Raw genomic sequence first — 13,059 nt, 5'->3', positions numbered from 1 at the left:
CGCGGCGTTCTCGTCCCCCGCCGGAGGAGCGAGGCGGGGTGCGGTGAGGGTCGATCGTATTTCGGCTCCCGGAATCGGTTTTTGGTGATTTTCGCCTGCCCTTCCCGTCCCCTCGTGCCCGCTCCCCTCCTCCCTCCCCCCGTCGTGTCCTCTTGCCTCGCTTTTGTTTGCACTGCACTTTTTCTGGCGGAGAGGGCGGGAGAGCGCGGGTGGGCGACCTCGCTGCTATTTGTAGCGAAAAAATCGGCTGAACGAGGAGAAGGAAGAAAAGGAAAGGAGAGGAAAAAAAAAAAAAAGAGCTAAGGGGGGAGGAAGAAGGAGAAAGAGGGAGGAGGAGGAGGAGAAGAAGGAGGAGGGGAAACGGAGCAGCAGCTCGGGAACAGAGAGCGCGCCCAGGAGCAGCAGCAGCAGCCGGCGCCGCCGCAGGAAGAAAAGAAGAGCAGAGAGGAACAGAGCAGAGCGGAGGAGAGGTGGCGCTGGCAGGAGGAGGCAGGCAGAGAGCTGGCTCTTCTGGATGCTGGATTTTCCGACTCTGGTTGACTCTCTCCGGCTCCCCGGCCCCAAACTGTGAAAGACAAGCACCAGCGCCAGGCAAACAGCAGCGGGGGGCTCCACTCTTAGCTGCTGTTGTTGCTGCTTCTGCGGGGCTTGGATTAAATCGGCCGCCCCGGAGACGAGCCGGAGCAGCGGGAGGAGGTAGCGGACGGGCAGGCGGCGGCTGCGGCTGCTGCTGAGACCGGGGGAACAGCATGACCAGGTAACTGCCCCGCTCCTGACCCATTTTCTCCTCACGCCGCCGCTCCGTCTTTGCCGCCTCTTTCGGAGCGTTTGCGCGTGTGAGCGCGCATAAGATGTGTGTGTGAGCGCGCGCGGGTGCGTGTGTGTGCGCGTGCGTGTGTGCAGCCCAGCTCACACGTGCCTCACGCACAGCTCTCCCCATCGTGTGCCCCGGGGCTGTCCCCCGGGCGCTGCCCGTCGCCCCCTCGCCTCTCCACCGGGTTTGAGCCCGTCCGCTGGGCCCCTGCTCGGGGAGCTACTGTGCGGGGACGGGGGATGGGGCAGGGCGAGGGCGAGTGATGGATCGGAACCGACGTTTCCACTGAACGCCGCTGTGCACAGGCGGGGGGGGGGGGGGGGGGGGGGTTGGGGTGTGTGTGCTACACTAGTCAAAAGCCGGCTGTTGGCTTTGGCGAGCGAATTATCGGTACTAATTATTTCGCTTATTCTAAGGGGTCGGGAGAAGGGGGAAGACAGCGGGCCTGAGAGGCGAGGCGCCGGCCGCTGGGACGGCCTGAGGGGGCTAACGGCGGGTAGGGACCCCCGGCACCGATCCGAGGAGGGCTCCCTCCTCGTCTGCTCCTCCTACTCTTTCTCGTTCTCTTTCTCGTTCTCTTTCCCCTTCTCTCTCTGCGGAGCGGGGAGGCACGGAGATGCGAAGCTTTTCACAGGTTAGGCTTTTAATTTCTTTACTTTCCCTCAACGACTTGAAATTAGCATATCGGGCTGGAAACTCAGTTTTCCGAGCGCTTACAAATGGGCTCTTGAATTTGTTCAGCAAACTTAGCAGCTCCCTCTGCGCCGTCTGTCCGTGCGAGCAGACACTTCTCAGAGCTGCAACCGGGCTCTCCCAGGCCGGCAGATAAAGCAGTTTTCTCCCACCGAGTTAGTATTTTGCCGGTTTTTTACCCTCTCACTCCCTGACAGAACTGTATTATTTCCTTTTTAAGAGATTACTACTCACCCTTGCATGTGTGGCTTTTGAATGCCTGGTCCTCCCTGTTACTTCTCCAGACTGCTGTCATGCGTATTTTATTCTCTTGCCTGGCCTTTGTGCAGTTACTGCCTCGTGGAAGGATAGCAGCTTCTTTACCATATTCTCAGTTTCGACATACATAGAAGGGTCAATTTATTTACACAGAATAGTTAGGGTTTACTGTGTTCCTTCACTTGTCGCCTGAGACGGTGTTGCATTGGAGATGAGTCTGTAGATGCTGATTTGGTTTGGAGTTTCCTGTTTGCAGACAAGAGTGTTTCTGGGTGAAGTCTGTATTCCCTTAAATTTAGGATTAATGTGTGAAGTTACGATTGTCTTCTCCTTTCAGCGAATCAGCCTTGCAGAGATAGCTTCCAACGTACCTTCTGTTCAGGCACAGGCAACTTCCGTAATATCGGGACATTTACTGGGAATTCTGATGCAGAGATGGTAAATGTGTATACACCTTATTTTTCCTTCCTCTGGTATCTGCCAGTGGGTTGTAATCTTACAATGGTCAGTACTTTCATTTCTTGCTGTAAAAGTGTATAGTAAATGACACCATTTTCTCCTGGGCTGGGAAAATGCAAAGCTCCTACAATTCTTGTTACTGAATGGAGCAACTCTGAAGAAAAAAAAAGAAATTCTCCCCTCTTCTAAATGCAGTCATGTGTACTTATGTTTTACTTTTGATGGCAACTTTTTTATAGGTTCTTTAAATTTCATCTTGAGTCTGGTATTACTTCTTTTTTAATCTGTGAAATTGACAAACTGGTCAGTTTAGTAAATTCAGCTGTCAAATTTTGCCCAGTCAAAATTGTTAAAAGCTGTAAATATACTGGCATGGGATTTTTAGGGCACGGACTGTTGCATACAAAGGAAGAAGGATTTAATGAGAGAATTTTTACAGGACTAGCTTTCCAGTTTTAGTGTTGTCACTAGTAGTAATATGTGGAGTATATTTAGTTTTCTCTCAATGCAGAAATGATGTATAGCTTTTCTGTATCCACTTAAAGCGTTGAAAGCTTTCCCTAAGTCGAAGCCTTCTACTCTGAGGAAGGAACTAAGAAATTATTATGGTTTGTGTGTGCTGTGGCACACAGGAATGGTGAGCGGAAAGGAAAGTGTTATCTCTTTATTTCTAGATTTCAGGAATGGGTCTTAGGACCTGCCTTAGACCCATCAGTTATACTAGTTTTAAAATGAGCACTAAAGAGTAATATGAATTAGGCATTCTGCTGTGGTGGTTATGTAACTCAAACACCAGCCCTGTCAGTGAACTCAGTGATAGTAAATTGGTGCTTCGTCTGAGGAGAGGGGTTGCAAGAACAGACTTGGGGGTATGTGGAAGAACTAAGCCACTGGTGATCTAAGTGTAATCAGTGCTTCACCTTCCATTTGTAAAACTGCCCTTCATTCCCATGTTTGAATAATGCAGGGACCAAAACTACACAAGCTGAATGGTAGGAATCCCCCTTCATCTGCTGCTGTGTGTGCGGGGCCACTAGGGGCCTGTATAAACTGCTCTCATACAGCAAATACCAGTACGTGGCATATGCTCACTCTTTCACAAGACATTTTTTACACAGGTGCCTAGTGTCAAAAGCAAAGTTGCCAGTTATTTATTCCGTACTTGTGAATGAGACTGCAGTTACTTAGGAGATGCATGCAAATTGTGTATTATTTAGGATTTTTTTACCCTACTCCATCAATTTCCCCCAGTTTTGTGGTGTCCAACATAGCTCTTTCCTCCCTGCTCTCCTGACTGCACTGGGAAGTGCAGATTTTGGGCAAAGTCAGATTTGAGTGTCTCCCCACATTTCGTATTTTCTGTAAGCTGAGAAAAATCAGATTTGTTGCCTGTGTGTTTCTTCTATTAGATTAGTAATGGTATTGTTCCATGCAAGTGTAGGGTTAAAAGACAAACTAAACAGGATTACTTCAAGGCAGGAACAGACATAGATTGATGGTGTATTTAAACTAGCTTTGTGTTATGTAAGTTTGAGAGTATGGCAGCTCCAAGGGTTTGGCTGGAGCGTAGTCAGCATTTATGGGATGTGGACTGAAGATGCACTATGTGTTTTGAGTATCAGTTTCAGAAATTTAAAATCCACCAGGCGTAGCATTCTCGATAGACATTAAGCAATAAGGTCAAGTATGCTTACATTGCTCCATTGTTGATTTTCATTTTTCAAACTGAGAAGGGAGACAATTTGTAAAAGAGTACAGCTGAAATATTTGCATATTGGATTTCCTTAAAAAATGAACTTCTGTTACTAAGCTGTTTGAAAATTTAAAAGCATTTTCAAGCTGAATCACAGGAAGGTCATACAATCAAAATGCAGTTTCCCTATGCTAATTGTTCAGTAAGCTGTCTTTAAAACAGCAGAGTTTTATATATTATGGGGTGTTGGGCCAGTTACAGTAAGAGTTTTTTTGACATATTATAGACAACAGTTGTGTGAATATTGACTGAGTTTAGTCTTCTGAAATCTGCATTTAAGTCCTTAAATACAGTCATGATGAAATGTAATGAAATCGATTTTAAAGGTCTTCTCAAATGCTAAACATCTGTTCAAAACTGTAGGTCTTACTGAGTGTCAGTAAACCACAGCAGTGTGTCTGAAATACAGAGGATAGGTGTTTCATATGCACTTTGGATATCAAGAGGAGTAATACTGTACAGGTCTACAAATCATTATGTTTCATTTCTTTATAAGATCACGGCAATTTCTAACCTTTTGTTCTTCAACAAGTTGAGAAAAGATTAAGGTATTTGTTGTTTAAGTTCAGTGTTAGAGTCACATAGTGCTGTTTGTTGTAACAGGACCTTAATTATATTGTAATTCTATTTAAAAACAGTTGGTATAGGACAATTAACATACAGTATTTTTATGAAAACTCTCAATTTCACACACTCTGCAAGTTTTTTATTTGCTTAATCATTGTTTTAATTGGAAAAGGCCTTAAGTTAATTAATGAATGTATGCTGGCAACTTGGCAGCCTAAAGGAAGAATCCATGTTTAAAAATACTCTCCTTCATATACTATCAGTGATTTACCAAGCAGGACCAGATAGGAAGCGTTATTTCTCCTGGTGATCTACTACGGTGAAAGCTGCAGTATAACTGGAGAAGTCTGTCGGTGTAGAGAAAGATTGCATGAGAGTGCTTTGCCTGTAAATTCCTTTCCAACAACCTTCGCTTCACTTGTTTAAGCCTCTGTGCTTTGATAGAACCATATGTCTCTACTATTGCACAATTTTAACTTACATTTCATAAGCTCAGATGGCTTTTGGTTGGTGCTCGATAATATTTAATAAAACATCGAATGTGTCTTACTATAGGGAGTAGATAGCTAAAATGCGGGGAAAATAGATAAAAAATACAGATGGTTTGTTTGCAAAAGCCAAACTGAATAAATTATTACACAAATACTGAAAGCATTCCTTTTTAAAAACAATGCTATTATTATTCAGGTTCTTTCCATTCATAAAAGTGGCAGTTCACACCAAATACTCCATTTATCAGCTTGTTTTTAACTACATAAGCAAGTATACATAGTCTTTCCTTCTGTAAGATAAAAAGACTTACAGCTTTAAGTGTCTTATGCTCACATGCCTTTACAGCCTTCTTCATAAACTTATTAGCACAATAATAAAGAAAAAAAAAAAAGATGATTAATCTTGCAGTTAGGCTCCAAAAACAGGTGTTTGTAAAAATTTTGTAAATGTAAATCTAGATCTTTGTAAAAATCAACTCCCCCGTTTATAGTTGTGTGTCTGTGTCTGACGCTTGCTGAGGATGCTGTGTGTTCTTTCAAATACAAAGAATGTGGAGAAGACTTCCTCCTTCTCAGCTAGTTGAAAATGATGGAATTTTACTTGCTTTGATTTATTATACCAGGCGACATGCCCTGATATATTACCGTGCCTTGTGATGTGCTTCTTCATAGTTAAGCATAGTGATGTTATTTGAGTTTTTCAGCAATCTTTCAATTATTGGAGTCACTTCACTGGTACACAAATTAATCTGTTGTTTGCAGACAATCAAAATGGATATCCTGGTTAGTGCCACCCGAACTGCTCACATATTGCTGTAATTTTATAATGCATACTTTTTCCCCAAGCCATGTATTAAATGCAGTATATGGAGTACTGCAAGCAAGTGTATTCCTCTTTCTTTTACAGTTCTTAGTGTCTGGAAAATTAGCTGTCTGTAAGTTGGAGTTCAGTAAGTGGTGTGTAAAATCGGGCTTTTTAGATTGCAGAATCGTCCAGTTCTCATGAAGAATGCAGTCAGTGCCAGCCTGATTGAAACAAATGTGGCTTAGGTCCTAAATTTGCAAATAGCTATACATTTTTCTTCCAAATTTGCTGAATTCCGTTTTGGTTTGGTGTCTTGCCTTCGCTTATTCACTGGTTTTACCACAAAGTCTGTCTTTTTGTTACTTGCTTAGACTCGCTGAGAGGAAATTCAGATACATTCTAGTAACAATGTTATAGGCTTTCTGACCTTTAGAAAAATAATTGTTTACTAAGTTTGAAATCAGTAATTCTGCTTTAATTCAATACTAATTGAATTAAAAAAATCTTAACTGCATTTTTGAACTGTCTGCAGGCAATATTCTTTTATAAAGCTTTCCCCCAAAAACCTGGAATCTGTTTACAGGGAATAAAGAGACTGACACTTCTACTATCTTCTCTCTCTTCTCTCTTCTTTCTTCTCTCTTCTCTATTCTCTTTCTTCTCCTCTCTTCTCTCTCTTCTCTCTTTTCTCTCCTTAACCTTTTATGCTGCATTTTATTAAAATCCTCTTTACAGGTATACTGTATATTAATACTGGCAGGAATCTGACTATCTTTTATTATTAAGCAAACAGCTGTATTTTGCATGTAAGAAAATACAAAAAAAAAAGTCTCTGGTCACTTGATTATAATTTTGCCTATGTGTAGATAACAGTCATTAATTTGGTGTGATGTACATGCAATGGGATATTTCTAAAACACTGATCAGGAAGTAGGACAGGAAGTTTTATTTATTTATTTACATTTGTTTGGGATGATAGTGTATCTTAGAAAGCTGCTTAACTGCTGCTCAGTGCAGCTGTCCTTCCTTGAAAGATTGGGTTTCAGGAGCAATGATGGATGTTGAATGCCTGTAGCCAGTTCTGGGGTTTGCTTTGAGGTCAGTGGTACTGATGGAAGATAGAAATTTACAGCCTTATGTCTCTGCACTGAAGTAATAGCATTTCTCAAGAAAAAAGCCCCAAACAACTAGTTATGTTCAGTGCTGAGCCTGTATTGTGGCAGAGTTCAGAAAGCTATTCATGCTAGTGACAGACTGAGCAGTTTTGTGAATAATGAGAACAAATTTAGTAATGGGTATGCCCTTTTGTTTCACAGAAAGAATAAAAATAGCTATAAAAAGTAAATACAACAGTGTCACTTTATTTAGAACTTCTTACATACTATCTTAAAGTATGTTAGCAAATTTGGAGTTTACACTGTTGACTTGTTATTTTGATTGTTTCAGACATTCTTAAAGTTTTTAACAGCTTACTGAGCATGAACACACTCTCCTTTTTTCACCTAAAAATAGATTGTATTTTTTTTTTTTTCCAGTGGAAGAAATACATGCTAAGATTAACCAGGGCAGTGCTGATATTTGTCATTGAAGAAAGCGTAGATATTCATCAGGTAGAAAGGGTACATGATAGTTACTGTTACCTTGTGTAGTTTGGGTATTACAGTATGTATTGCTAATAAATATGGATAGTTTGGATAGCTCTGACATGTGGCTTCAGAAGTGTTAAGTTCAGTTAAGATCAGACTTTCAGACTATATTTATGGACTGCCTACCTTCTCTGAGCTTGAAGTTTCTTCCTGATATATATACAGATGCATTTAACTTTTGGAGAGTGAATCTTGGTAGAGAAAGGTGCACAACAAAACATGCTGTTTTATTGTGAAGTCTGCAAACCTTTTTTGAGTTGTACCTTAATGGTGTAGGTGGGTTTTTCTATCAAGCCTTCGAAGAGCTGTCCTAATAGGGTCAAAGCACTCAGTGGCTGATGAGAAAGATTTTCTTTGATAGCAGCATTGTTTGGATCAGATCTGTAGTGCCATTGTCTTTGCTTAAATGATAGCAGTTTTTACCTCGGGCAATCCTAGCAGTGGTTGAATTCAAATACAGAGAAGAACGCTTAATAAAACATCTGATGAATTGATTTATAGTGCCTCATAAATTAGGGAGTAAGAAACATTTTGGTAGAGATATGTATCCCGCAAGAATCATTTTAGAGCAGTTTTGCATCAGGGAAATGGCATTTTGCCAGTACCTATGTATTCTACTTATTGTCAGTGTGTCATCAACTTATTTGGAAAACCCTTTGCTTAAGTAATAAATAGTCACTATTTACCAATTAATTTTACTATAAAAAACAGATGAATTCCATGATTAGGGTTTCTTGTTTTTATTTCTAACCTATTTCATGAAGAATGGAGTTTTGTAACTTATCATTAAGTGTATCAATGAACTGTTCTTGATTAACAGAATTATCCAAGCAGCAAAATTGTTTTGCTTACCTTGTTTGATGATGTGGATATTTTTTGATATTATTTTTACTTGACACAAGAAACCTTGAATTTCTCTATTGTACATGGCATGTGAAAGACAAGTATGACATTTACTTAAATAAATATTTGTCTTATTTGATATTAATAATACTGCAATGCAGTTTTTGGTATTTTTTTTCTTTTTTTTGTGGGTTTTTTTTTGGTAAAGAGAATTGGATAATAAGTGCAATTTTTTGTCATCACTAAGTCAAATACAAAGAATCTACACCTGTTTCCCATTTAACAGTTTCAAAAGATGCCTTAAATGGTCCCTTGGAAGTTTCAGCATACTGACTACATGAAAATTTTAAATATATCAAGGGCAGCAAGTAATGAAGAGAGCACTGTACTTTCTAACGGTAACAGGTGGCAGTGAATGCCTGCAGGAACAATCATACCTCTAAGAATCCTAGCATTTTGGGGGTTTAATTTTGCATAATTACAGTGAGTAGGAAAAAGTGTGAAATTGCAGCAGTAGTGTCTCAGGTAGCTTGGAAATTTCTGGGCAGTTTTTGGCTGAATGGAGTAAATATTCTATGTAACTAAAAAGGAAATGTTTATTCTCCAGCCATTTGGCTGGGCTTGATGGGACAGATAGGTATCCTTCTAGTCAATGTAATCCCTAAGAGGGCACAAGCACTGTCTCCATGGCTGATTTATTCATAGGATTGCTTTATTAATCTAGTGGGCAAGGGTAATCTTATTCTAAAGGTATTAGAAAGCATGAAAATAACTATGGGACTTCTTGGAGATGTGAATCTCTCTATCTTTGAGCAATTCAAATTTACAGTATCAGTCATTCTGCTTTTTAGTGGGGAGTATATAACCTGTGAAAGGTGCAGTGGCCTTAAAGCTGTTGTTTCATCTTTGTTGATCTCTGCAGTAGTCCAGGTTACAGAGAGACATTAATAAAAAAATGAAAACAGATTGATACCTGTAGAAGAAAAGTGTGATAGGATTTTTCTGCCGTAATGACTAATGAGTTGCTAGAAATGCTTATATAGTAAGCAGTGCTTAACAGATGTATTCTCTTAATAATTAAGCTCTTAAACTGTGTTACTGGTAGGCAAGATACATTTTCAACTTTCTTTCGTCATTGTTGCAAAGAGTTGAAGAGCTTGTCATTTTGATGCAAAATTTTTACTTTCCAGAGTTAACTTCATATTTCAGATGCCAGTCAGAAAATCAGGCAGAGATATTTTCTGCAGCTTGTACCTGTTTGCTGAGATAATGGTATTAATATCGATAAAGAACACTTCAGAACAATGAAGAGCTTTGGGGTGGGAGAAAACCTGAATTCACCCACTCAAAAGAGCAAAGAATGAAATTCTACAACCTCAGAAATTTTCCATTAAAGCAAAACTGCCACAGAATCAATGCCAATTTGACTATAGTGACTGGGATGCCCCTTCACTGCCTCTTCTTTCTCCAAGTTGTTCTCCATCCTGGTTTTGCACTGCTGGGAATGTTTGAGTTGAGATCTGTCTTCCTTATGAAAAATGGCAGTGAGTAAATCAAGGAGAAGGGTGTGTTCCTGAAGAAATATTGATGACAACTTCATTCCAGCTCTTTCATATGTATATCACTTTGTCTTGAAGTGAGTCTTTAGGTGGCCTTTAAAGGTGACTTTCTGTAGCAGCTTTTGCTTTTCATTATTAGGTCATATCTGATGTTGTGAACTCTCAAAATGGCTTTCTAGGCTGTCCTTATTTCAGAGTGTCACTTAAACCATGAATAGCGGATATTCTCTTTGTTGTGTTCTAGAATTCTCTTTTGAAAGCTATTGTCATTAGGATCTCAAGGGATTTTTTTATTTTTTTTTTCCATCGTCTGTGTTGTGGGCTTGTCCTTTTTTGCATTGATCTCCCAACTTCTTTGACTATGGATAGATATCTACAAAGCAGTCTTTTCAATATAGACTTTTGTGTTCATTGGTGTGGTTAAGACACCATGTGTATACATGTACACCTGCTGCCTTTGCTGAGGTGTTCAAATACCTCTGGGCTATCTATTTTTAAAAAAAGTTCTGTGCTTTCTTTTATGTCTTGGGTATGATACAGTGTTGTCTTTTGGTTCTCTGTGAAATCTTTGTTTTCTCAACCATCTCATTTTTCGCATCAGGAGCCCCTGAACATGAAAAGAAGGAACACAGTGAGAAAAATAGACCCGCCTGACAGTTTTTCCTAGCGTGTTTTGTCTGGAGAACTGCATGAGTGCAACAACAAAGAAATACATCTCTCTGGTACCATTCTGGTGCTTTGGCTTTAGATGCAGAAGTAGCATCTAGAGCAGATACAGATTTAACTCCAGTCAGAGATACAGTTGTATTACTGGGTTTCTGGTGTTGCGCAGAGTTGCATGTATTTTATAGTACCATAGCTGCTGAGGTGAGGTAGAGGTGTACAGTTCCACTGTTGCGAATGAAGTCAAAGAAGTTGAGAGTTTGTGTTTTGCTGAGAGTGCAGGTAACCTCACACCCTTGACATAGATGTATTTTTGTGATTAAGGTTACCCTTTGTGGTGGTTTGAAGCTGATACTGAAGTTTTGTAGCTTGTCTGAATCTGTGCAAAGTCTGAAGCTTCTTTCAGAATTAGGGTTTTGGCTATTTGGAGATGGCTTTTAGTACTTGCATGTTTTCGGAGTCCTGATCTTACAAAGACCAGTTTTCAGAAATTCCTCTCACTGAGACTTGCACTTCAAAATGTTTTACAGATCTTGTTAGTGTTTTTATTCCTTTCTGTTTGCAGATAGCTCCAATATCTGGCATATTTATATTCTAATTTATCATTTCTTTGTTACCTGATAAATTGTTTTCTTTTCCTTGCCTTCAAATGTGCTGAAAGGAAAAACATTTAGATTTTCTTGTCTGTAATTCTTCTCTATGTTTTGCTATGATGCTGTTGATTTTCCTATATTTCTTAATGGCATGTAGACTTGGATAAAGACAGGAGGTCCATCTCATGTGATTCTTCCCTTGAGGATCATAAAATCATAGAATCAGCTAGGCTGGAAAGAACATGCCAGAATACTCCTTGGAAAAACGCAGAGTCTTCCTTTAGAGGACTGGGAAAATATCTCTTGTTCAGCATTTCCTTTTCAGATATTGACTGTGAAAACAGTAAGGCAATTTTCTGATGTTTCTTTACCCACAGTAGAGGTGAAGCTTATCCTCAACAGTCTTGTGGCTTCCCTTTATCTAAACATTAGATTATGTGGGTATTTTAGGAATTGTAAGGTATGCCTACGTTAAAAGTTACCCCTGTGTGAGAGGGTTTAGTATATGACTGGTCATCAAATGACTGATAATTGAACCAGCATCAGTAGGGTGAGTTCATACTTGGTTGCTTAAATGACAATCAGGAATGACTTCATACTCTGAGATGGACAGAATCTGAGTTCTCAAGTGGAATAAATAATGCTAAATCAGACAATTTTAGGTAGCTCTATCGTTCTTTATTGTGTCTATATATATGGTACTGATGGTATATATATTCTTTTGCATTGATAGTTTTTACTTAACCTATCAAAATAGTTTTAGAGCTGCATTTTTAGGATGACTTAGAGGTATAAAGGAATTGTACACTTTTGCATCACAAATATGCTGCCCAGACAGAGAGATTACAGAACTCTGCAGAATGACAAACTAGTCCAGTTGGCTGTACTTCGCAAAAATCCTCTTAATGTTTGTGCTGTTATCCGTAAGAAAATTCTTGTGGGCATCTTCTACAGTTTACAGTCTACAATTAAGTCCCTGGTTTGTGTCATCTCGTAGAAGAGCATGAGGAATATGGAAAAAAAAAAATCTGATTATAAACCACTCCAATTTTCACTCTTCCCTCTTATCCTTTACTGATTATCTGTGAATATAAGCATAACTTTGAAGAAAAAAGTTCTTTGTAGACATATAGTTAAAAATAGCTGTAGGTGCTGAGAGTCATGTAACCAGATCCCTCTGAAATGAATTCAGAACACAGAACCTTCATGGCTGCTGCTAGTGTTAAATACACTTAATGAGAGATGAAATGTAACTGGATTTTTTTTTTTTTGTTAAGAGATTTTTCTGTTGCAGATTAATGAAGGACTATTTTTAAATGAGATTCATTGTGGAAGGACAATCCTTGTGTGTAAGCATTCCTTGGTAATAAGAACTCTGTGCTGCATGTGGTTTACTTTCTTCACATGCATACTCTGACGATATGAAATGGATTTAATCACAACGTTAGCAGGAGCTGGTTCTTTGTCCTCCCTTTCTGTATAATAAAAGTGTGTAGTAAAAATGTGAAAACATATCTGTGAAAATGTAAGCAGGGACAGAAAGGATAAATAAGAAGGCTTCATTTACACAGAATTCAATAGAGAAGTTAGGCTCACCCATTGTCATAATTGTTCAGGTAACTTCACCACTATGTAACATCATTGAAATCCATGAGTATATGTGGTTTAAAATAAGCACGTATGTGGTTTAAAAACAAGTATGCACACTAAAGTAATATTCTTTGTTTGGACACTTAACTCTATAGAGGGGAAGGAAGTAAAAAAAAGCTGATTTCAGCTTTACTCCATTTTTAGCTTTTTTCTTCAGAATATTCAACTCCATTATTAACGCAACTGATGAGATGGAATAGTTTACTGCTTTCCATGGTTTATGGAAAGAATAAAAATACTCTTCTGTTACTTCTGTTTGATATGG

The 13,059-nt window shown here is 39.4% G+C and overlaps 1 protein-coding gene across 35 annotated transcripts in view; it reads left to right on the top strand.

The window, feature by feature from the left end:
• PTPRD (protein tyrosine phosphatase receptor type D) overlaps positions 1–13,059 on the top strand; it is a 601,423-nt gene that overhangs the window by 225,154 nt on the left and 363,210 nt on the right. For 33 of the 35 annotated variants that reach the window (XM_061479517.1, XM_061479518.1, XM_061479506.1 and 30 more), the window contains exon 1: positions 623–757. The exons of 1 other annotated variant lie outside the window; for it this stretch is intronic. The gene's annotated coding sequence lies outside the window, so the exon portion shown is untranslated. Of the gene's footprint in view, positions 1–622; positions 758–1,371; positions 1,449–13,059 lie in introns of those variants that run through there. One more of the 35 variants, XM_061479481.1, reaches the window with a different exon arrangement.

This window comes from Pezoporus flaviventris, unplaced genomic scaffold, assembly GCF_033815535.1.
Source record: "Pezoporus flaviventris isolate CSIRO_AGI_PZ_B2104156 unplaced genomic scaffold, CSIRO_AGI_Pfla_v1 ptg000150l, whole genome shotgun sequence".
NCBI classification, from domain to species: Eukaryota; Metazoa; Chordata; class Aves; order Psittaciformes; family Psittacidae; genus Pezoporus; species Pezoporus flaviventris.
This window is presented reverse-complemented; position numbering and strand designations above follow the sequence as displayed.